The sequence below is a fragment of the Lethenteron reissneri genome, chromosome 17, assembly GCF_015708825.2.
Source record: "Lethenteron reissneri isolate LAM-NWPU_2019-01 chromosome 17, ASM1570882v1, whole genome shotgun sequence".
NCBI classification, from domain to species: Eukaryota; Metazoa; Chordata; class Hyperoartia; order Petromyzontiformes; family Petromyzontidae; genus Lethenteron; species Lethenteron reissneri.
In genome coordinates this window covers 5739945-5761576 of record NC_083795.1, presented here as the reverse complement: position 1 = coordinate 5761576, position 21632 = coordinate 5739945, and the positions used below count along the sequence as shown (strand labels likewise).

The 21632-nt window shown below is 43.7% G+C and overlaps 1 protein-coding gene across 5 annotated transcripts in view; it reads right to left on the bottom strand.

The window, feature by feature from the left end:
• Positions 1-21632, bottom strand: part of LOC133343371 (leucine zipper putative tumor suppressor 2 homolog) — a 71121-nt gene that overhangs the window by 39736 nt on the left and 9753 nt on the right. The window contains exon 1 of one of the 5 annotated variants that reach the window (XM_061552944.1): positions 5387-5405. The exons of 2 other annotated variants lie outside the window; for them this stretch is intronic. The gene's annotated coding sequence lies outside the window, so the exon portion shown is untranslated. Of the gene's footprint in view, positions 1-4680; positions 4861-4975; positions 5038-5386; positions 5406-21632 lie in introns of those variants that run through there. 2 more of the 5 variants (XM_061552943.1, XM_061552938.1) reach the window with 2 other exon arrangements.

Genomic DNA, 21632 nt, shown 5'->3' with positions numbered 1-21632 from the left:
CACCCAAACTGTCAAATGCGAGGACACGTAACACCCTCTCTTTCACAAAGCAACATGATTTATGAAGTACCCGTATTAAAAGTTAATAATGACAAAGCTACAGACTGTTTTAATGGGATGAAAATGCACATATCTACGGTTGCCACTCACGTTTGGAACGAATTGTACTTGAGCATAACGTAGTGCGTGCCCTATTTATGTTTACGCAAGTATATCTCAGCAACTCGCATGGAAGACGTTTATTTTGCTAATGGTTAACGAAGGCTTTTTGTTTTTTAAAATAAGCCCCTCGAGCGCCAGTGTTTTCCACAACACACAGCAATGAAGACACGACATCTCCCAAACCCACCTGTGAGTGCACATTGAGGCTGGGTTCCAACAAGGGGAAGGGGACGCTGCCATGCAAATCGTCAGCTGCACGTCCCAGCATTCATATGCCCACTCATCCTTAGCCATGAGCTTATCGACCACTGGACGATGGCTTCCCCCAATCCATCATCATCTCCTCACAGTCTCACGAAGTATACAAATCAATCTCGCCAATGCACACGGCTGATTTCATCTCTCCATTGTCACAGTAGATGCACCGCTCTGTGCCCCTTACCTTGGATGCTGCTTCAGTCTTAGTCTCGACCACTGGCTATTTTCAATTCAAGAAATAACTTGTCTGAACAGTCAATGTGATGTATCTAATCTGTGTATATTCTCTAATCCATGTGGACAAATTGTGAGTCATTCATTCGTATGTAAAAAGATGCGAGTCTTATCTAAACTAAAATGTTATTTTACCAGGTAAAGCCCACTGAGCTATACAGCTCTTTTTCAGAAGCGACCTGCCCACAATTAATAGCTCAACTAAGTGGCTTATCATGTGGACTCGGAGAAAAATCCACGCGACTACGAGAACATGAAAACTCCAAATATAGAGTTGTTGGAGTTGGGATCGAACCCACGACCTCCTGCATACCAGGTGGATAGTTAACATCTCGCCACCATAATCAAAGTACTGTCAATTGGCCTATGAGCCCTTTTGGGCCATTGTTTTCCAGAAGCATTTAATGTATTTAAGTTGGCCAAATTCATGGCCAGGTTTGATTTCCTGAGTCTCATCTCCAAACAAAAAAACGTATTGGTTGTGTATACTGCATGTTGTGCTATGCTGTGTGTATGTTGGGTTGTGTATGCCTACCATCACTGGATTAAATTGACTGAAATAGTTGTAAATCTCATGATGGATACGACACTTTTAATATAGCCCTGCTCGAGATGTGAACATTCTGGAAACCTGCACTTTAAGTCACCCCAACACAATTTACCGAATGTAAGCGTTACCCTGCACATGAATAAAGTATATCGCCTCTTTTGAAGGCCACAGCTTGAAAACCTTTGCGTATTTTCACACACTTTTAATTGAAGGTGCGTTGCAAGTGTAAACATACATTTTGGCCCCTTCATTATTATAGTTGTACAAAGTCCACACAGCATGTGCAAAACATTAACAGAAAGAATATGCAAGTATATTACCGATGGCTTTGAGAACGACACATTTTGAAACATGGGGAATTTTAGTGAGCAACAATCGCAAAAGCCACGTCTATGATTCTCCCTTCTCATAATTCAATTCCATTTTCGTGATTGACAATCACAATTCATTCAAGAATCAAATATGTTTTTCTCAGAACTAATCTATGTTTTCAACAATGAGATGAATGCAGCAGTCCTTAGTTTGGTCATATAAGCCAATTACATACAATATGTGCAATTAGAAAACACATCGATTCTTATACATGTGTGATTGACGCATTTTTTTTTATCCTGAGCTTCAAGAATTGGTATTAATGTATTAAATATGTGCATCAATACACCCCCACCAATCAGGCTCTTGATTAAATTGTTTAATTGGGTAAACGACAACAACAGTAGCTTCTTGGTGAAGTACCGACGTAGGGATCCCACCGATCTGCGGGGCACGGCCACGGGCACCACCAGTGGCGCGATGTTCACTACCTCGCCTGGTATACAGGAGGTCGTGGGTTCGATCCTGACCCTGACGCCTGTATATTTGGGGTTTGTATGATCGTCACGTGGATTTTTCTCTGGGTCCTCCGGTTTTTCCCTCCACATTTAGGAAACATGCCTTCAAAGTATCTGGCTGCTATACATAGCCACGTGATAAGCCACTTAGTGAAGCTATTATTTGTGGCCAGGTCGCTTCTGAAAAAGAGCTTTATAGCCGAGTGGGCCTTACCTGGTAAAATAAAAATTGTTTCGTTTAGATCCCCCCAGTGCACGGGATTCCCACCGACGAGGTGAGAAACCTACCACTCTCACACCCTCGCAATACCAAGTTACTCTCCTCGCAGCCCCCTTCCCCCAACTTACGCTGTACACCTCTGGGAATGGAAAGCTGAAGGACCCACGTTGAAATGAAATCATGCTTTAGATTCCACCCGATTGCATTCATTGTCTGTGTGTGAGTGTGCAAGCTTATGTGTATGCATCAATGTGTTCATTTTTGAATTCACAAGAGTGTGGTCGCTGTGGGTGGGGACGAGTTTGGCATCGTCAAGGCCGTGCGTGCATATAATTTAAGGGCATCTACCAAGGTGCAATCAGCTGCAATTGATCTATGGAGCTGGGCAATAAGATGGTAACACAATTATTCTCGAGAAGGCTGATGTCATTGCATTCTCTCCCCCTTAAGGGCATCGTCAGATGAAGGTCACAGCTGAATCTGAAGTGCAAGCCCCCCAATTCGAATGGTTCTCCTGCACTTGAAGTGGTTAATTAGAATTCCAAGTATTTTTTTGTATTAGCACCTGGACATGGCTCTGCCTCCATGGCAGACAACAAACCATGCAGTTGCTTCCCACGGTGTAATTGCTACCTGACTGAACACGTCAAGACCAACCACGTCATTTTCTTATCAGGGCTAATAAAGGCCCAAATGGCATCACAATGAGGCGTGTAAACCGTGCAAGACTGACAGTGATGTATGGGCTACCCTCCCCACCCACCCTCGCTCACAATGCACCAAGGACAAAACAAAGCGACGCAGATAATTAAAATAACATTGCTACCATTAACACAAGGCGACCGCTCTGATTAATAATGGGCAATGGTGAAATTCTGATCGATGACACAAGTCCGAGCTGAATGTGTCCATAATTGCACAGATTTGTGGACCACGCATAGGATTAGGATGCCGCCTGACGTGGTGTAACCGTTTGCACACTTGACATACTATCTACAATGTCGCCAAGTTCGTTTTCCCGGTGCGGCAGATAAAATAAGGGGCCAGTTTCGTAAATCGCCCGCGCCTCTCTCCACCACCGCGAACAGCATAATTGGGTATGTCCGCAACTCCGGTTGGCTACGTACGGTGCGAACGAAGTTCAACATACATACGTACGTACATACGTCACACTTTCGATTGGGAGTTCGCGTTTGGTGGGGTGAAATGTGTATTCTACCACCTCTTCCAAGATGTCTGATCAGAATGGAAGAGTAGACCAAATACACTCTCAAGGGGGTCTTGCTAGTTGAGGCCCTTTTGCCAGCAGTGGCATGAGCAAGCAATTTCAGGGCTGCAGCTTTACTTTTGACAGACTTACGACGGTATTTTATAGGGTACGCACAGACATCAAGTATGCGTGCATGTGCATTGCCTGCGTGTATCAATATGCTGTAATGTGAAAGAATACAGAAACGACTTTGTGTAGTTATGCTCTAGCCAGAATATCCTGGAAAAAAATCAATGTTTTCTAAAGCTTCATAACACTGCACACAAAGCCTCACAACATCTAATGAAAAAAAACGTAACATCCCATTTGTACAAAAAATGCTATGTATCCTCAGGAACTACAAAAAATGACAAAGTATCGTGCGTACAACAGTATGTATAAGACGCTGGGTGGAGTGGTATACACAGGAGTGGTTTCTAGCGCTGTGCTATGATCTGGGTTTGAATCCCGGCCAAGTCTAATATCACGAGCGCGTGATATCTGACACGGTCCTAGACTTCACGCCCCCAATCTCGTCCTCAACCCTCGCTAACCAGCGTGGTGAAGTATGGTCAAACAGCACCCATGGTCAACAAGCAATGGGAGAGGCCTTCATCTAGAAAGTGCATTGACAAAGGGCTGTAATAGAAGAGCTTACAAGTGTTTCTGCCACAGATGGTTTGTTGATGCTTCATGGCTAGGTGTACAGTCACTCGAACTGCAGCCTGCAGGTTTCGATTTTAAGCTTTCGTGACTGCAGGGATTCATCTTCTTGGTTCTTTCGGTAAAGTCATCACGTAGAAGGGGAAAAAAAACATAATAAAAATTTTTTCACGACGTTTCGGCCACAACGCAAGCAGCCGTCCTCAGGTGGAGAGCAGGTCTGTCGAGTAGACAGGGTCTGACCCTGTCTATTATTTCCATTCTACGTGACTTTACCGAAAGAACCAAGAAGAAGCCTGCAGGTTATCTGCCCCTAAAATTGCACGCCGACTAAACAGCATAAATTCCCAGGGGATTTGCACTGCTGGTTTTAATAACACTTTTACACCATTATTTGTCGCACGATCAACACAATTTACATCGTCCAAATTTAAATGAATGTGTTGCAAGTGCCGCATTCGGCAAAGACCCACTGCCAGTCCCGTTTCACATTGAAGGGCGACACAAAACGTACCTTTCGGAACAGGTCACAGCACCACCGGCAGATGTTTTGGAAGGATCTGCACTTGCCCGTGGCAGATGTTCAAGCTCGGCCTCGAGCTTACCAGTTCAGTACCGCGCCGCATTATTGAGCAAGAACAGCCAACGCCGATTTAGCAAACACGAAGCTCATCGTGGTCACTCGTTTAAAACGCAACAACGATACGTTTAAAACAAAAAACTTCGACGAACAAATTACGGCAAGAACGCGCACCCCCCACACCACCACCACCCTATTTTACGGCACTTTCAAATTAACCTTTGCTCACCGATGCTCAACAAGAATGGGCCCAATGATAGGGAACGTCGCATTAAAGGAGAGAGCTGGGGCGCCACACCTGGGAGACACCCGCGGGGGGGAGAGATGTGGGGGAGGGAGAGATGTGGGGGGGGGGAGAGGTGTGTGGGGGGGAGATGAAACTCCTCTGGGCACTCCGCCCCCCCCAACGCGCGCGCACGCACGCACGCGCACGCACGCGCTCACTGGCTCATTGTCGTCGTATCAGTCACCCCCCTCTCCACCTCGGTCAGGCCACAACACACGCAACCCAAACAAAACAAAAAGGTTCGCAAGTCCCAACCCTCGCTGCTGAGTGCCGGGGCGAATCCGCGCGTCGCAATGAACGGCACGGCGAAGGAGGGTGAGCGAGCAAGTGAGTGGAGCGGCTTTTGCTTTGCACCTTGAAGAGTGCGTGCGTGGGTCGGGGCGACGCGTCCGCAATAAGGCGGGCGTGCGTGCACATTCGCACCTGCTTCATTATAACACGGGGTACGCGTTACAGCGCCCTTTGTCCATCCACTGATGGATGGAAGGGCTCTTGCGACACCGTATGGAGCACGAGGGCTATTTGTTCGTAACGTCACAAAGCCGGTTGGAGTTTGGGTTGGTGATGGTGGGAGGCATAAAAGTGGGAGCATAGAAGCACATGCCAACATAGCCCTGCTGATATCTATCTATGACAACCTGGCACGAATGGTGGTCACCAATCCAAGCTCAAAACAGGCTCAAATGCGCTTAGCTTCTGAGGTCGGATTAATTCTGGATGATTTGGTCATAGACATAAAAAACCTCGGAGATTCGAATACCATTAACCAACAGCCATCAGGTTTTTCAGAGGCACGTGAATTGTGGACGTCAAGTGAATATTTATCGCCACATACTGTCTGCAATTTATGAGCATTAATGCTTTCAGTGGGAACAGGTCTTTCCACAATGTGTCATGCCAACAGTGGCATGAAAGTTTAATAGAGGCATTCACATGCATTATATATTCCCTACAAACGAAATTCAACAAAGGCTTTTTCTCCAATAACAGTGTAATTATGTGACAATGGTTCTATATCCTAATTTTGTTGTGAGCTCCACATGGATCATGGAACTTTGTACTTTACACTTCTCCATGATGCAAGTTCACAATATTGTAAAAGCCATTTTAGTGAGATCCTGTAATGCATATTTCATATTCACTCTTATGCCTTTTCCATTTGTAATTACTGTAGTCTATTTACGACATCAAATTACAACCCTTTGTTCATCCTCTGCTGGATGAAGGTCGCTCTCTCTCTCTCTCTCTCCATGCTACAGTCGATGGGGTTGTGTGAACACTTGGCCGGTTCGTGAGGGTTGGTGAAAGAGGCGGGGATTGCCACTGATGTTGGCCACGTGGCCGGGAATAAAACTTGGGTTGCTGGGCTCATAATACGCTGCACTCACAACCACTATACCACCAATCCACTTTGCCGTAAACAAGTATAAATTGTATTTTTTTAGGAGTTGCAAAACAACAGAAAATGCAGAAAGTCGTTTTCTAACCTATGGGGACAATGGCACTTAATGAATCGTTTGTTGCTCCTGTTACCATACAGCACCAAATTGCATTGCTTCCCATGCGAGTAAATAAAGCACTGCAAAATGCAGCGAAGTAAGGAGACTATTTATTAAACCTAATAAACTCGCCCTTTCACGCAAAGCATTTTAACCATTATGTCCACACACCCGTCACCTCCATATTCCACATATATTGCCTTTCATGCTTTCTTCCATTTCTCAACCGGATTTAAACGGCGAGGTGGCTCGCCCATGCAAAATATTGAATCTCCCACGGTTCATTTGTCAAAAAGAACCCCCCCCCCCAAAACAAAAAAAATCCTCATTGTGGTGAAAGAGAGGCGTCTACCGCATGCATCTCCCACCCCTCTGTTGCCAGACTATGCAGCCTGCGGTTGCTGGAGCTTCCATAAGATACATTGCCTCATACCACGCACAGCGACGGGGGTTTGGGGAGGCGGAAACAAGCAAAAGAGCCGCTCGTACCAGGGAATAAGATTGCATGTGCCGCTCTTTGCCATACGCTGTTTCCACCCCCCCCCCCCCCCGCATTAAACACTTAAAAGCTACCAACTTAACCTTGAAAGGCAATATATATTTATATACAATCCTCCCGTTACCTTCAAAATTGCTCCACACAAACTTTCGCTCGACCACCCAGCAGATGATTCAGTTACATATTTTGCTGAACATTTGTCTCGACATACGTGCGCATTGTTTATTGTATTTGAACTGGAGCGTGGCTTCCGAAAAGCAACAGCTGCTCTTATCTGTTGTTGTTGTGTCCTCTACATCGTAGCCAATGCTAACCAGACGGTACTGGACTTGCAGGAGAGTAACACGCAGTAGTTCCCCAAGTGGTCACAAAACGACTGCGACATCGTATGGCTGATGTAGACACACAACCTTTGGTCAGTGGGATGTCGCTCTTTCTCCTCTGCTGCCCTCATTATGCTGAACACCCTTCCCCTAGGAAATCCGTGCTGTCGACTCCAAGAACCTGTTCAATTTCAGGCTCAATTCCTTCCCTTTTTTCCTTCTGTCTATGACTTACTGGCAGTCTATATATGTACAGCATCTTGAGATGTGATCACATTTATAGATATCATATGAATCCAAATAGTCTCGTATTGTTCAGTTTACTTCAAATGTAAAACAATATACCTCCGATTAGCACGGCTGGCTATGTACGGCGCGAAATAAGTTCAGCGTGCATAAAAGTGCTCTGTGGAAATGTCACACCGTGGGCTTTTGTGGAAAGCAAAGGTCAGAGAATGCAGCCAAAATCATAACTGTCCTTGGCATGATCATAGACTCAGCATTGATAGAGTATGAGATTGAAAGGACATATGTGCTTAATATCATCAATGCATACAGCGACAGAGGCAGCAGATATATATAGGACCGATGTTGATTAAAGCCACATTGAAGTGCCATCTTCCAGAGCTATTTAGACATCAGGTACCGACATCACTGGTGTTCTGACATAACTGCCGACTGTGAGAGTTCCAAACGGACGTTTTATTAATCCCATGATGTGACACCTTTTCAAAATTGGAATACAATTGGGAAAAAATAAAAAGGCAACATTTTAAATCAATTGTAACCAACTCACACCGATCACTGTACTGTAATGAATTCCCTATATCTTCATGTTGTGACACAATACTGGAGTGGTTAATATCTAGTTAAGGAATGGTGGATCCCCCCCCCCCCCAATTCTGCTTTAACCTTCCACCTGGCCTGCCACAGATGACAAATTCAAAAAGTGCAAATGCAGAAAGTGGAACTAATGCGGTGACACGCATTCCTTTTGCATTGCAGCTCTCTAAACAGAGGATGAATGAGCCTTCCTAACAAAGAATTGCTAAGTTGCATTGCTCGACTCACACTCATTTCATAATTAAAATATGTATACATTTAACACACTGCTTCTTAACCTTGACTGCAGCCTTGCACCCCTTTGGTTTTCAATCGTAATTTTTTTCATATAATGTTAATAAATGCATAGTTCTAGATTTGAAGCTTTCGTGACTGCAATGATTCATACTCTTTGGATTTTTTGGTAAAGTCACGTAGGTAAAAAATAAAATAAATGAAAACAACTATATTAAATCACGACGTTTCGGGCGCAACACAAGCATCCTTCTTCAGGTGGGGACAACGTAGCGAAAGCACAACCGCTTAAGTGTCTCACACTGAAAAAGGACGCTTGTGTTGTGCCCGAAACGTCGTGATTTAATTTAGTTGTTTTCATTTTTTTTACCTACGTGACTTTACCGAAAAAACCAAAGAGTATAAATAAATGCATAGATTTGATTAAATACACTCATTGTACTTACGTGCCCCTCTTAATTTGTCTTTCGATGATTTACCTTCTAAAAAGATCTGGCCATGTCTCACACCCCCCGAGAGGGCATCTCGCACCCCCAGGGGGTGTGTGTGCACCAGGTTAAGAAGAAGAAGAGCCACTGGATTAATGCAAAACATAGTTTCGTCAATAACACCGCCTTAAAGCACAACATATATAGTCGGTGACATTTCTGGCAATGGACCTCCTCCAAAGCATATGGGGGGGTCCCATTGCCGAAACCGTCAACTATCTATATTGTTTTAATTTAAGGCGGCGTTACTGATGTTGTTGCTTGTGCACCACTGCCAAACGCAGCGTCAATAAGCAATTAGTACATCTAATACAATTTATTAACGTGGTAAAAAAAATTTCCCGTTAAACAAACGATACCTTGTGCTGATCAGCATTCCCTCAGGAATCGAAACAGGTTCTACTTCTTCAGTCAAAGAGGAGGCCTAATTATGCTGCATACTGTGTGTGTGTATATATTGCACCTCCGTATATGTATATAGTGTATGTAGATAAACACTCTGTATACACCTTCACATACTGTGGTGACTTGCATTAGCATTTGGTAGAGAGTATTTTGCTCACAAATCACTTCCACGCCTTTAATTGTCCAATGTTTTACACACCGTTATTTCCCAAAGGAAGGTTTCTCTGCAGCACAATAAATTATGCGAAGCTGCACAGCATATGAAAAACACCATTTATTACTGAATTTAATCAAGTGCCTATTTGGTAAAGGGGGGGAAAGAGAGATGGAGGGTGGGAGTTGGGAGAGGCGGGAGAGAGGGCCGTTAGAGAGGAAAGGTAGCACCACTCTCTCTGGATTTAGCAGTACCACATTAGGCACCCATGTAATGAGATCCGTGATATTGGGTATTTTAACCCTAAAGAGCGGGCGTGGAGTGCAATGCGCTGCGAGCCGGCTAGAGCCTCCCTTCGATTCACGGTTACGGCTAACGTCAGTGGGTCTGGGATACCCTGAATTTGTCCTGGTTGCCCTCGCCAAGTCATACGGAACAAAGTATGATCAAGCAACCCCTGCGACCAATATGGCATGTTATTACTAACCCTCGAGAAGGAGCGAGGATTTTCGGTTTGAAATTTGGTAAGAATTCCACCCGGTGTCATTGTGCATGAAAACTAAAGCTTGATTGGTCATGATGGAGAGAGAAGCTCATTGACATGCTCATATTCCCGTTTGTAGAAACATTGGACACTGGACTTTGCTGGTCCAGGAATGGCCCAAGAGAGGTGCAGAAACGGCACCAGAGCTCAGATCTGTGGCTCCACGTACCACGAGGCTCCGTGTGGAGCTTGGCCCCACCTGCTCTTTCCATGCACTCCCTAATCCTTGACCCCTCCACCAACTGGGGGCTGCGGGTAATCGCCAACACACTGAACTTGCATTGCAAAGGTTGGCAGTTCAATCTCCCGGCATGGCAGTGGAACCAATGGAAGATTTATTCCACCTCTGCCAAGACGTCTGGCCAGCATGGAAGAATAGGCCAAATAACCTCGAGAGGGAGCTCTGCAGTTACCCCTTGCCTTCTGCCAGCGGTAGTCTGAGCGAGCAATTGCAGGGATAATAAAAAATAAAACATTACAGAGTCTGTCTTCTCGACAGACCTATTCTTCACCTGAGGACGGCTGCTTGCGTTGTGGCCGAAACGTCGTGAGAATTATTTTATTATGTTTATTTGTATTATTTTATTATTTCCATTCTACGTGACTTTACCGAAAGAACCAAGAAGATTAATCCCTGCCGTCACGAAAACTTTAAATCGAAATGCAGGGATGTACTTTAACTTTTAAATTATAAAAAAAGCACATTATACTTGCAGTGGCTGGCCCTTCTTCGGGGTTTAGCAAAATACCACATTCAGGTGCCACAACAAATCAATCAGCTAGAGTCAACAGCCTGGGGCCTCTGAGAAAAATTGCATAAGAATTTGATGTAAATAAAATATCTATTTGCCACACTGGTGGCCCCAGGCCAACAAGAAGACACATTCCATGCACCCTTTAAAAGTCACCATGAGCTATGTTGTATTTTGCCAAACAAATCTGGGCTGCAACACGCCTTGTTGTTATGAAATAATAATAATAAAAAGCAACATCTGCTGCTCTCATGCCACCGACGATAAGTGGAAAATATGGTGAATGGCTTCGTACAAAAATAATGGGAAAATGAGGGCGGTTGTGACAAAGCTTCTGCTAAGGAGTTAACTTCTCTGCGTTTTCGTATTTTACCAAGTGTTGTTTGGCATGTTGTCGCCCCCCCCCCCCCACGTGCTGGGGGAGCTTCTTCAGCTCCAGCGCATCGAGTGAAACGTCAGACATCGTGCCGAGAAACACGCGGTACAAACCAAAAAACACATCAGAGAGCTATCGAGCACAACCGTGAAAACAAGGTTAACTTGTTCTCATGTAACGCACCGAGGTCCGTAAATTTGTTACGTTTGCCCTGCCACTCTAAGTTCTGGTGCCCCCTTGCGTGCTTCTTTTGTTTCGTGTCGTATCCATGGGTTATGCAACAGCTCGCACACAACGGAGCGCCGCATCAATGGCTGGAAGAAATACTGCGCTGCACTTAATGTTCTGGCGGATCATGTGAAAGGTTAAAAATAAGTGGCACAACAACAAAATAAAAAAAGGAACAGAACCACCAAAAAAGTGGATGCATCGACACTGCTAATCCCTGGACGAGCTAACAACAGCCAGCCGGGGAGTTGTTCTCATTACAGAGCTGGTGCAATGCTTTTTTTCATAACCCTCATTATCCAAGGACAAGTAAACTCAAGTGCATTATTTATTGGTAGCCCAGCCAGTTATGTTAGCTGTCAGCAAAGGTTATATTTATCCCTACCTTTATAGTGCTTCAGTAATACAACCCACCTAATGATGCCATTCATTACAGGGTTCTTTATTACCTGTAATGGCCATGAATGCAGCTGCTCATATATATAGTGGATATAAAGGCTGCCTAGTTGCACCATCAATGCTGCTTGGTAGCAGATGCAACGGCTTCTCCACGGGGGATTGTGGGAGGGCATGTACAAACCCATTTCGCTGCTGCGCTGGTTTGTAAGACACGGCTTAAATATTTTTTTGGCCAAAAGCTGGGGTTCTTTCCATGCCAATTCTGTACGTCAAACACGAGAAGACCGAGCCGGGACATGTTATAGGAAGGCCCTCTCTTTAAATGCTCTGGATCATGGCCAGCAACACCATGGCATGTGGTCGGACCCCAAATGGACAGAAAGGCGGCATTATAGCCACTCTTGTGCACCAGTCATTTCTGTCACTTTTAAAGGCAAGTGTGGCCTTGTGATTAACGATCAATAAATACCTCTGCGTAGGTTTGCGCTGTCATTTCTGTAGTGCTCTCCCGATGTAGATGTTGGGTTGTGCTACATGTACCTCGACATGATGTCCAACATTTAACTGCATGTGCTGGGAGCTACTTTGGGAAATGAATTCAGTTGCTCACACTTCATGCCGAAGAACACGTGGTAAAACCCGAAAACAGATTGGAGGCCAATGAATGTTACCTTGCATTCCCTCGGCATAAAGCATAAGCGTAGACAAAATAGGCACATGCTTATTAAATAAAAGCAGGCTTATTAAAAAAAAGAATGGTTGTATTTAACCATGCAACCATTAATTTAAAAACATGTTTTTTTACTTTCACTGCAGTATTTTATTTAAATGAATTCCGAAAATAAATGTTGCCTCAAAACAAACTCAACATGAGCAACCAATCATAGCAACATAAAACACTTTACACACTTAACAGCATACATTTTAAACACTTGCAGCGTTGTAATACATTTTATGGCACTGGGTGCACTAATAATTATATTGTCAATATAACAGTAGTTGCTAACATATTCATAGAAAATTCACTGTACGTTTTTATTGCACACCATATATATATAGCCTCCTTAACTACCGACTGCCATCATTTTCCCCTTAATAAACGAGTAGTCTATGTTAAGATTAGAAACAAATTTACGTACACGCTGGGTAGTATTTTACTCATCATCATAGCTAATCAATTGTTACGACGACAATCATGAGGATTGCACTGTACGCATCGATCCATTTATAAACACCACACTAAACGGTATAACTGCTAAGAAATTCTAGGAAATAAGACTCCTCATATCACACAGCAATCTCCATTCGTTTGTTAAATATTGAAACTCTCCTCTGCAAGATGCGGAGCTATCGCTTTCATAATATTCAAATCGCCTATTGAGGCAAAATTGAGCCATTCAAAATCGGTGGGAAATAACCATGGACCTACATTAAAACCTCCACCAGCCCTTACTTCATGAAGATGTGATCATAATTCACATTGTGTTTTTTATATTTACAGCCGACTGAGAATTTACAAAACAAGGCTCTCTTTCGATTTAAAGCTTTCGTGACTGCAGGGATTCATCTTCTTGGTTCTTTCGGTAAAGTCACGTAGAAGGGAAATAATATAATAATAAAAATAAAACAAAGAAAAATTCTCACGACATTTCGGCCACAACACAAGCAGCCGTCCTCAGGTTAAGAAACAGAGCTGTCGGAAAGACAGCGTCCCAATTAATGTTTTTAATTTTAATTTTTCCCTTCTACGTGACTTTACCGAAAGAACCAAGAAGAACAAGGTTCTCAGCTCCTGTTCGAAGCTTTACTTACTACTTAAACATCTTACCTTAATCTACTTAACACCGTATCCTTTCATAATAACCGTATCAAGCCATTCATTTCTCCACGAAAGCCCCAGTGTCTCTTTCATTAGAATCCTGCATTGGGTGGTTTGACCATGCAAGTCCATTTTTAGGAGTGTTTTTTTTCATTTTTGGGAAGAAAACAGAGCAGCGTGTCCGTAGAAACCCCGTGCATTCAAGAGGCAAACACTAAACATCCAAGCGGACGTATTTGTGAACCGGCTTGCTTTACTGCCATTTCATGGCCACCTTTCAGCCCAGCAGATATAGGGATGTCATAACCATACATGATCCACCACCCATTGGCCTCAAACTGCTAGATTACATGCCACAGCACCTGGTTTTAAACTCACAACCTTGCCAGTAGATTGATGATATTTAACAAAATATATTACTAATGCCACGTAATGCAATTGATTCCAGTAGTGCATTGCAATCGTGTGAAGGAGTTGGATCGCGAGACTGTTCAGAGATGGTCTTCATCCAGCAGCGGATAAATCAAAGTTGATGATGAGGACTGCACTTAACTTTGACGGTTACACAGACATTTATAAATTACTAGCCTTTTGCCCGTCCAAGGACGGGTGTATTGCAGTAAATCTGAAACTTGCAAGCGAAAAGCAGACCGCGACGTGATATTCATTGCATCAATTCGCGTGCAATTTGTAAGGGCGCGGTGACACAGACCTATTTCATTTTAAGGTTATAATCTCTTGTTCATCATGACGTCATTTTTACTTCTATGTCTCAACAGCGTTACGGAGATCGCGTGACCTGAGGGTTCTGCCTTTGTAGTGAGGGTTGTGAGTTGACGCCGAAGAGGGGGGAGGAGGCGCCTCGGCCCCCCCCCCCATGTGGAGTGACGTCACCCGCTTATTATTATGAATGAAGAGGGGTGTCCATTTGGAGGACGTCACCTGTTAATGATTATTAATGAGTGGGGAAGGCGCTCCATGTGGAGAGACGTCACCTGCTCATGATTATTAATGAGGGGGGCTGTTCGATGTGGAGTGACGTCACGAGCGTTGCACACAGACATTCTTGGTGGGGTGTCCATTTGGAGGACGTCACCTGCTCATGATTATTAATGAGGGGGGCTGTTCGATGTGGAGTGACGTCACTTGCACATGATTATTAGTGAGGGGGGGGGGTACTCCATATTGAGTGACGTCACCCGCTCATGATTATTAATGAGGGGGGATGGGGGGGTGTCCATTTGGAGGACGTCACCTGCTCATGAATATTAATTAGGGGGGCTGGTCTGTGTGGAGTGACGTCACGAGCGTTAATGACAGACATTCCTGGGTGATTATAGTAGGTATAGTAGAAGCCAATTAATTTTGTAGTGCTTCAGTGACTGGTAGGCGAAAGTGCAGTAATCAAACGCTGTACTGTACATGACCTCAAGAAGTTATGAATGAACAAGGCTGTCCAAGCAGAACATCAACATCTAGTGTAGTGTGTTCCAGAGGTGGGACAAAGTCATTGTTATGCAAGTCCAAGTCTAGTCTGAAGTCATCAAATTCATGACTCGAGTCTGACTCGAGTCCAAGTCACATGACTCGAGTCCACACCTCTGGTGTGTTCATTGAAAAAGTTTTTTTTACATCAAATCGTGTACAGCAAATTAAATTTCCACTTGTACACTCGCAGTATTAACTGGTTGTAAACAATCCTACGGAAAACGGGGTGGGGGAGGGCGGTGGTAACAAACAACGTAGAGTGCTGTAGTTTTGGTGGTGTATAACAAACACACGTTATGTGCAGTTGGGTTGCACCTCGGCCCAATATAAAGACACTGGGTCCCTTTGACGTGATGTCGAGCCGCAATGCAAGAAACATTTGGTCATTGCCAGGGAATGTCCAAAGGATAACAACTCAAAACGCCCTTCCACATTGACCCACGCATGAATTTGCCGATTCAAAATCTCTCACACACACAAACCATAATTTCACACATTGTGCCACTGTATAATGTGAATAGACGGTACTCCCCGCTGTGTAAGATATGGAGGCTTCCCTCTTACAATATTAAATCACCTGTTGTGAAGAAGGTAAGAGGGCCGTAAGAAATTGGTCAGTAAGATCACTCTGTCCACCGTATTATGGCTCATATGCGATGCAGCGCTGTACTGCTCTGGTTAAACTAATCACTGACACTGCAACAACAAAAAGCTTAGCCATTTAATCATTCAGTTTTTTATGTGACATTCCACACAAATGACAGCAAACACGGGCACAATATGTAGCAACGGATCCTGCAAGCTGGAAACCATTTTCATCTCTCTCTCGAGAACATCATCTCTCTCTCTGTCTTTTCTTTTGTGTTGTGTGCGGTGCTTTCATCACCACAGCACGTAGATTTGTAAAGATATGTAACGTTTGTTTTCTTTCGTTTGCTGGTGACTGGTTTTCATATTGGAATCGCCTCCGGTGCTTTTGCTGCTGGCGGCAATAAAAGTTGTTTAAAAGTCAAAAGTGTTTCTGTCGAGAGTGAGAGCGAGAAGAGAGGCTTCTTTTCCACTCCTCCTCCCCTTCTCTGTGCTCTCTTTCTCTCTCTGGGCACTAACGATCTCCCCGTCTCGGTCGACTTAGAGCAGCAACACCTGGGCAGCTAAACGCCAAGACAACAGTTGCTATGTGGGAAACGCAGACTCAGCACGGCAGTGTGGTTTCTTATTTTTATGAATAAGAATGGAACCCCCCCTCCTCCTCCTCCCCTTCCCAAAAGGAAATTGCTCTTCCTTACTCCCCGTCAAACCGATTTCTCTTTTCCAACAAGTAGAACGTAACGCTGCGCATCGTATTCTTAGGTTTTTTTCGGTAAAGTCACGTAGGTAAAAAATTTAATTAATAAAAGTAAAATAAAATAAAATTCACGACGTTTCGGAGGCAACACAAGCTTCCGTCTTCAGGTGGAACCGTCACAGCCACGACAGCTGTATCAAGTAAATGAGAGAGTACAAGAGCTACCACTCCGTATATATATGCGCATCGTACAGTATTGCTGTTAAGTGTATGGCTAATTACGGTACAGGTCTTGATATTTTATTTTAATTCAATTTCCGGTGTAGAGGGGCACCTGAGATCAGAGTCGTATTAGTAAGCACGCAATTATTTTCCCTCCCTTCTCTCAGTGTGATGAATTGTCACAACGGTTCATGATTTTATGTCAAGAATCAATTATTTTTGTTTGACTGCCGTGGTGAATGGAGTGTCCCTAGTGGCTGCAGAGATGTATGCAAACCAATTTGTGTATGAATAGAAAATATTGTTACGCGGATGACTCGATGCATGCATCCTGAATGCAATAATCAAGTTTTATTCATGAATTGATGAAATGTTACGCGTCTACTGGTGTGTGCACTGCGACCTATTTACCACAATTGAATAGCTAATGCACGGGACCGTCTACTACACATAATACGGTAACACATATGGTACTGTTATTCATATTTACGAGGAATCCCATTTTCTAGGGAATGTATTTATGCAGGAAACATAAGATTTCAAGAGATTAAATCCTGTCATGTGCAAGGTGCTACGATGGATTCTTGCTTTGCATTGATGTGAGAGGTGGCGGCAGCAGCTTGGAGAGGCCTTCATCCAGCAGCAGACTCATCATGGATGATCACAAATAAAATGAATGTTGCATACGAAGAATTGTCACAATACTGGGAATGTTATGGAAATAAATAGCACGAAGCAAAATACATATTTATTTTGATGTGGTGAGACAAATGGAAGACCCTTTATTAGTATTTCATTGATATTACCCATAATGCTCCACTTCATTCCATGCTCTTGGGAACTGCATAAAAGGCAGAACGATGAACTAATTTAAATGCATTAAAACTACTCAATACATTCATGGTCGCACGGTGCGACGCGAGTTTCTTTGAAAAGGAGTGCTGTGTGTCAAACAAATGGGATGAATTAAGTAAGAGATAAAGGTACAGGCCAGCAATTACATGCTCACTCTCCTGCTAGCAAAATGACCTCCACAAGAGGGTCAAGGCTTAGGGAGTGTTTGGCCTACTTTTCCATGCTGGCCAAACTTCTTTCAAGAGCTGTGCACACACACAATTGTACCCCACCACGCGATGCCTGGCAATCGACTACGACTTGGTAGAAAGAGGCGAGGGAGAATGACAAAAACCTGCCCATTGTTTCAACTGTGTGCTAACCATTACACCACTGTGGTAACCATCCCCCTTTATTGAGTGTTTGCTCGAACATCGTACACAATGCACGCACCGGCGGCATTGTCCGTCCCATGAAGCCTGAGACATGCAACCCGATAACGCAAAAAAACAACGCGTTTGATAAAAAAAAAAATCGACCTTTGTGGGCAAATAAAAACGGTGGTCTGTCGCGTCAATCCTTTAAGACAACAAACGACCCCCCCCCACCCCCGGCGCAGCGTCCAGCAAGAGAGGTGAACGCCACACAGCTGTGTCAAATTTTACCCAGAAAATCCTCACCAGAGCCTTGAAGACCCTTTGTTCAGGAGGGCCCTAACATTGCAATGTTTGCCCAATACAGTGCCGATTGATGAGTGTTTGGTTTCTTGTCGGAGGAAGCTATACAAAGAGAAAACCCATCACCCATACGAGGGTGGCCATCAACAGCCTAACACCGAAAACACCAGGAAGACCCTGGTGGTCATCGCAAGCAAATGCGAACCAGACTCAAAACCTAAATTTCGATTTAAAGCTTTCGTGACTGCAGGGATTCATCTTCTTGGTTCTTTCGGTAAAGTCACGTAGAAGGGAAGTAATAAAATAATACAAATAAAACATAATAAAATAATTCTCACGACGTTTCGACCACAACGGCTGCTTGCGTTGTGGCCGAAACATCGTGAGAATTATTTTATTATGTTTTATTTTTTTTATTTCATTACTTCCCTTCTACGTGACTTTACTGAAAGAACCAAGAAGAAGACTCAAACCCTGCTTAGCTTCTGAGCTCCACTGGGATCAGTCGCATTCATGGTGATTTGGACATAGGCAGAGAGAAAGAAAGAGCTGTGTGTCGCTGTATGCTAGCCACAAGAACAAAGGTCAGCCAAGAGTAATTGCCATAGCTTCAAATAAGCAGTCTTTCTCAACGTTAAAAGGGGTTGTCTTATATTATTTTAAAAAGCACACAATCTATAGCGTTACATACATCTGATATCTTCTCGGTTAAGCTTCACGAATATAAGAACCAACCTACATGCTTAAAAACCTTGACTTAAAGCTTTCGTGACTGCAGGAATTCATTTTCTTTGGGTCTTTCGGTAAAGCCACGTAGATAGAAAAATAATTACAAAATATAAATATCACGTTTCTATCGCAACACACGCAATCGCGATCGAAACGTCGTGATATTTTTTATGTTTCTATCTACGTGGGCTTTACCGAAAGACCCAAAGAATATGCTTTAAAAGCATTTGTATGTTGAACTCCCAATGCTGCATACGGTGTCATGTTACATCTCTTTGTTTTAAGTTTAAGATGTCAGTCTCAGTGCTGCAGCAGCAGCAGCCTGGCCACGCAAACAAGAGAATGAGAGATCGCACACCCCTCGCAGCCATTCTAATTATCTGCTCGGCTGGCACCGTGAAATGGCTTTAAAAGATGCGGCGAGCTTTATGGAAACCTGCAAAAGTCGTTTCGCATTCTCTGTCTCGACTCCACATGCCACGAGGTCTGGTCAGGCGAGACCTCACAAAAACTTTGTGGGGAAGGGGGTTGGGGGGGAGTAAGAAGAAGGGTGAGGACTGAGGGAGAGGATGGGAAAAACTGTGCACAGCAGAGCATTGTGGTACAGTGCTGTTGTGTGAGAGGATGGAGTTGTGGACAAGGGAACTAGATAATGTGATTTTTTATTCTTGGTTCTTTCGGTAAAGTCACGTAGAAGGGAAACAATAAAATAGTAAAAATATAAAACAATAAAATTCTCACGACGTTTCGACTGCAACACAAGCAATCATCATCAGGTGTGAAAAAATCAAAGCAAGAAGATTTTCTTGCAAGAAAAACACAGCAAGAAAATGTTCTTGCTGTGTCTTCACACCTGATGACGATTGCTTGTGTTGCAGTCGAAACGTCGTGAGAATTTTATTGCTTTTTTAATGTTTTCCCTTCTACGCGACTTTAGCGCAAAAAACCAAGAATATGAATCCCTGCAGTCACGAAAGCTTTCAATCAAAATATGATTTTTGTCGAAAGTGGCATCGATCTAAAACTGTTGGTGGTGGACCAGACAACCCACCCACAGTGGCCACGACACCTGCAGCAAGCGGCTGCTCCCCCCCCCCTAGGACACCGTGCGCTGTTGTGACGGAGACGGAAGACTTTGGGGATGTGGGGAGACAGGCCTGTCGTGCCACTCGGAGGAAGAGGAACATTCTTTAGGAAAACCTGTTGGGAGTTTTTTCTTGTTTTTCTTTGATGAAATAACAATGCTCAAACCGACATCCTCGGTCCGATGGGACGTCAACTCAGGAAAGTCTGAAACAGGAAGGATCAGCAGTATTTTTTGGCGAACGTTAGACTCAGAAATATTCAAATCTATGTTAGTAACTAACTTTAAAATACTGTACCGTTCTTGCCAAATATGTTTTTTAATATGATCAAATACATTGCTAATGTTTAGTGTCAGTAAATCTTACCTGCATAATGGTTATCTTTTTTGTTTTCAACGTACGATGAGCCAGTTTCTTTTTAAATACGACAAAAAATAGTGCTTAAGATTTAACGTCTACTTTTCAAAGTTGCTTCGGAAGAGAACGTTTTGGAGCTCAACATTAGGAAAGTATCTTTTTTTTTGCCGCTGCGGGTATGTAATGGGTTTAAGAGGCAGGCAACTGTTCTCCTCCCGTCTGTAACTGCACGGCGTTTAGTTTTGACAGGTGGTTTTGGCCTTTCTGTGCGAGGGCACGCACATGTGCTGCTGGGCTCGGCTGTGTACCTCTCGGCACGGACGCACAAATGTTTGTTTTTTATCGAAGGTCGGATTATAGCTCCGGAGGTCTGGTTGAGAGTGAGCGGTATTTTTTTCCTTTTTGGAATGGTTTGCTCGCTCGTTGGGGTTAATTTGATCTTTTCTTTTCGCCCACAAAAAACACTCCCGCGCGCGGGCACGCAGGCACGCACATACACATCTTTGGTTGCTCAAAAGAAGCGAGGAAAACGTGCATTCCTGTGCATTGAATCATGGTACCACTCAACACAACTGTTGCATGGAAGAGGTCAACACGTCTCATTAATGCCAAGAACTGCATCTGGTCAACGTGCAGGGCTTGCCGGCGTATTGTTGAACGTTTGTAGATTGTGGTGAAGCTGATCTTCCAAAATACAACGCATGAAAGCAGCACATCAAACAGGTTGATCAGACGTGAGAATGTAAACTACACTGTAGGTAGGTGGAATAAAAGCTTATACAGTGCCGCATTATTCCTCTGATCCATATCCTATTGTTAGCGATTCCTATACCTGCCCTTGATTCGATCTGCAGATGTTCCTATTATTCACACTTACCCACAGTTAAGAGAAGTAACCCAGAAGTGCCATAACATTTATCCTACTATCTGCGCTTATCCGTGGTATTGACCTGCCTGCAATTGACCCCAGAAGCAGTCTCCCAGAAGAAGTAGATCCCCACAAGTGTAAATAAGACAAGACACCAAAAAGTAGTGGAAATGTATCCGGCTACAGAATGTGCATAAGAGGAAAACAAGTAGGCAGATAATAATAGCACCCAAATTATGGTGCACATGAGACAAATTATACGGTCTAAAAAAGTGTATTGTTATGATAATACAATAACTTTACTAGGAGTAATTTGGATATGTTGTTCAGATGCGTTTTCCAGAAAAACAAAACACCAAATTCTTGATTTTTAAAGATTCATATCCACATGAAAATCAATACATATACTTGAAAAGCTACCATTATAACATCTGAGGTAATGGCTGCCTTCAAATAAATGCTGAGTTGTAAAATACTAAATCCACGTACAAC